Source organism: Topomyia yanbarensis, chromosome 3 (assembly GCF_030247195.1).
Source record: "Topomyia yanbarensis strain Yona2022 chromosome 3, ASM3024719v1, whole genome shotgun sequence".
Classification (NCBI taxonomy): domain Eukaryota; kingdom Metazoa; phylum Arthropoda; class Insecta; order Diptera; family Culicidae; genus Topomyia; species Topomyia yanbarensis.
Window position 1 is genome coordinate 83,250,540 of NC_080672.1, and position 4,924 is coordinate 83,255,463.

Here is a 4,924-nt window from a genome sequence, read left to right on the forward strand (position 1 = left end):
TTCAGTAAAAGAACCGGAAAGAAATATATCCGATTCTTACAAAGTAGCTTTTTTTAGCCGACTTTTAATCTTGAACATCAAGATATATGGATGCTCCTACGAGCGATTTATTTATTTTAAAACGATTTGTATACTGGAGGTTCATCCTTGCCGAGTTTTATGGGTGAAAACTTTTTAAGCGATTCTTATGCTGAAGAATTTCTGTCCGATTTTTATGCTTGAAGTTTATTTCCGATTTTTATATTTTAATATGTTTGAAACGGGTTTTGCGAAGCATGTTCTATCCTTGCGACTTTTATTTTCGGTCGCTCATTTCAATACCTTTATGTAACTAATTTTTTTCTTTCCAACAGAATTGCTCTCTGGACTCCTAAAATGGGTGGCAAGTTTCTTTTCGCTTGGGTGCTGTCAGTTCAATTGAAGATGGCGTCGAAGCAGCAAGCGCTCCACGAGCGTGTTGTACGGTTTTACGAAACGCATGGCCATCGTGGAAAAAAGTTTACGGTAGACTACTTTCGAGACGAAAACGTGCCAGTTCACTGGATTCTGGCATCCCTGAGCGTGTAGCGGAAAGCAGGTAGCGGCCGTCCGGCGAAAATAATGACGAAGAAGAAGAAGAAAGAAGCGTTGAAAAAGCTGTTCGACAATAGGGACGGAACGAGTTTGCGTGACACCGGCCGATAATATCACTGCTCCCATACCTTGATTCACCGATCCTTCAAGACATCATCTGTCGGAAGAAGACTCGGTCCTCGAGTACACGGACGAGCAGATAGCGATCGTGAAATCGCAGTGCCGGTGGATGACGAAGAACTACCGCGGGTCGTCATTCGTGCTGGTCGACGATAGTTACTTTCTGTTCGCGAAGACCCACATTCCAGGAAATGACAGCTACTATTCCAGCGACAAGTCGACCACACCCCCCGAAGCAAAATATAAGATTAAGCATAAATTTGAAAAAAGTTGCGTTGTACATCGCCATATCGGACAGTGGGATTTCAAAAGCGTGGTTCAAGCCAAGCCGTCTGGCCATCAAGTGTACCAGGAGGAGTGTCTTGAGGAAATTCTTCAGCCGTTTTTAAAGGAGCATCATGCTGATGGGAAGTACGTCTTCTGGCCGGACAAAGCGTCTTCCCATTACGCCCAGAAGACGTATCTTGAGCAGAAAAGGATAACGTACGTTCCGAAAGAAAGGAACCCGGCCAACTTGTCCCAGTGCCGTCCCATTGAGTATTTTTTCGGTTCCCCAGTGCCCTAGGATACAAAAATAATTGGCGGACCAAGGATACGAAACAATTGACCACCAGGATCCGGAATTGTATCCGGAAGATGGACGTCAGTGCCGTCTAGCGCTCTTGTGAGAGCATCGCATTTTTGAAGAATAAACATTATGTTTTTTATAAAAAATACTGAATTCGTTGAATTTTTGTTTTGTTTTTTAACTACATGACTGAAAACATTCTAATTTTTTATTGAACACCCGTTAGAAACAACTCCGAATCTTACCACCCATTTCGCCGGCCCTGATTGACCGTAAAGCATAGAAAAACTCTAGAAAGAGAACTGCGGAGACTCCATTTTGGATCGATTGGATTCGCGTTTAGCTGTCAAAAAACGAATCCAATCGAACATTGCCTATCCTTATAACATTGGACGTGTTGCCATACAATGCCGGGGCATACGTTGCCAAAAATGCGCAATCTCTCCGCAGTTCTCTTACTAGAGTTTTTCTAGTAAAGCAGGCTCAGCAGCTTCTTATACCGTGAACAGTCCTTTGACGCAGCAGCGCAAAATGGAACTATCAATCGCGACATCTTACGGACAAAGAAACCCGGAAAATATCGTGCAACAATGATTAACAGTTATGTGTCCAACAAAACAACACCTTGAACAGGCCAACGAGGGTATCCGAGTACCCGCAAATTGAAATGCTCATAACTATGGATTCCTTTAACCGATTTGGAAACTTTTAGATGTTTTGGAATCAGGAACTCGTCCACTTTTTGATTTTGTAAAATTGATGAATGGACTGGTTCTTGATAATCCGGATTCTCCGGAGTAATGTTCCAGTACTAGGGTATGATTTGTAAATTTCAATAATGTCCTAGCAATATGAGTATCAAAACTCTTCAAATTGTCTCGGAAGTTTGTTATTTGTTGTTAAGGGACCCTATGGCAGTTTGAGAAATAGAATTGGAATGGAATGGCCACTCACGGCCCTAGCGGAACCTGCTCCGGAATGTCCGTTCCGGGGTCAAATCACCAAATGCTCCCCAAAACCACGAGATATAGCCTACTGATGCAATTCCAAGAATTTTGATACCCATATTGCTAGTTTTCCATTGAAATTCACAAATAGTATCCCAGCAGTGGAACATGCTTCCGGAAATCCGGATTCCCGGGAACCAAATTAAGTAACCCGATTAATTTTTACCAAGTGGATTGAAAGAGGATGAGTTCCCGAATCCAAAACACCGTTACCTAGTAAAAAATTCAGGAGCCTCTCCTCACTCCCCCTTACTATATCAACTGCATTATTAACCCAAAAGCTGAAGTTCTAAGATGTCACAAAGTTTCAATTTCCAGCTATAGATAAAACATGGGAATTTCATTAATTGAAACCTAAAAAGGTACCCGTATACCGCGTCGGACGCATAACGGTTAAGCGACCCACGAAAAAGCCCGCGTTTTTTCTTCGTTTTCTCCTGTTTGTTACACTGCGCTTCCGTGGACGTTGAGCTGGTGACAGTTTTCAATCGGGGAGCGTTCGGAACTCACGTTATGGTTCGTTTGTTTGCAGCGGTTTCTAACACCCTAAATGTATAATGTTGCTATGAAATTATAATAACCGCAAGTCAACGTTGACAAAAAAAAGATTTGCGTCCTCTAAGCTTAAGAAGTACTGGTAAAGTAATTCCTCGTGTAACACTTGGACCATGCCATGAGTCTCTTCAAATGCTCATCTGTCCGAAGAAGAAACCCAACGCTTTTGAGGTTGCCCTAATGTACCAGCATGAATCACCTCCCAGCATTACACTAATCACACTCAACGATCCAATTGTGATTCGTATTAGGATAATTGTTTTCAACTCAACCTACCATGCGGATTGCAGCTTCCCACAACCTTGACGGAAATCTTACACCTTGTTCAGTAACGTTCCGAGCTAAGTTATTGCTACCCCCGGCAAATGCAGGGCTGTTGCTGTTCTCATATTTCAACCCCTCGGGCTCACACCAAACAGAGACAAACATTCCTGAGGTTAGCCAAAAGTTCGCTAGATTTTCACCTTGTTCCGATTGCTCAGCCCGAGCCACCTAAGAAGGATAATAGTGAAACCTGAAACTTTGCGCGTCCCCCTCCAATGAATTGGTTAGCTCGCACACGCTAGCTATCACCGAATGCAAATCAACGAAGGAATGCTGCCGGTGTTTGAATCTGGAATGTATTCTATTTCAGGGCTGTTGCTATTAAACCTATCTAACTTCGACACCTGACCATCGGCCGCGAGGAGGCTTATAACCAATCGAACCATGGAAAATTGAAAATGGAAGAACGAAACTAGGTTGGAATGAAGTTGGTGGAATGTGCCCTGTATGCACTTTTTGCTGTTGATGCTGCTGTTACTGATGCATCATTCAATCGTGCCATTTTCGAATGCATAACTGAGGCAGGGCGGGTAGATGGAACAATGGGATGGGTAGCCAGTAGATTATAATTATGTTGATGGAGGATTTAAATGCAAAATCCGCTTGGGCCTCACTAAGCTGCTTTCGAAGTAATGTAATTTTAATTGTTTTCCCTCGGATGATGGTGCCGGGCCAAAACTAGCATGTGTGGTTGGGGTAGGGTGGTAAGAGGTAGGATGCATGATTCGAACATAAAAAAAAGAAATATTCTTCAAGGCAAGACAAAAAATCTACATCGATTTACCAATTTGGCCTTGATTTACCTTTGATTTGCCGATTTAATATTTTATTTGAGTCGCATCCCCGGCGACGGTAGCTGATGGAAGTTCGTCCGAAAGCCATCCTCGTGATCCAAAATCCATTTCAGCTCACCCTTCTGTTCGTTGGAAGCGCATAATGAAATTTGTAAAATGTTACAGACCGTCCAGACAAAGTGCGCCCCTTTTCTATGTTTTGGATAGCTTCTCGGTCGTAGAAGGTTGTACTTTACTCGTTCCGTTTCGGTGCTAGAAGATGCTTACGTCTTTTATTGCTTTCGAATTCGTCCCCAGGGAGCAGCGTCTTAAGAGAGGCACTGCATCGTCTTGATCCCAAGATGATGTTGCTGCTGCATCTTTGCGATGGGTTGCCGTTGTTGTCTGCTTCGGTCGTGTCCTTCAAAGTAACCAAGCTTCAGCTTGGTGTATGAAGTGGAAAGGTGATTCTTTGCACCATTATCGGTGGCTTGAAAGAAAGAGGACAGCTTTGAATTGTTATGAATGTTGCTTTCTAAAGACAGAACAACAAGCTATTTACTCCCTGGGGGCGATTCAGGAGCGTGAAGGAGCTTCTATCGCTTCTGTTAACTTTGGGGATATGGTGCAGAATTACTCGAGTTGTTGAGCAAAAATTTAACTAAGCAGCTTTTGTTAGTTAGTTACTTGTGGGTTTCATGGCTATCATTTCCATACTTGGTACATTATGGGGATTTATCAGCAAATATCTTCGTTTGTCAATCTTTGTTTGAAGCAGTAATGATGCATTTTAAAGGCAAAATATGCGAGAAAAAGTGAATAGGCGCAAAAAGTTATCATTTTCCTACCAAATGCTATGATATGTGCCGAATGCAGAGTCCGAGAAACAAGATAACAACATCCCGGCAAACAATAAAGCTTTGTTCAACCAACAATACCCTCGATTAAAAATTATAGGTCAATATATCATTTCACCAGGGCTGTGATAAGATGAAATATAACAC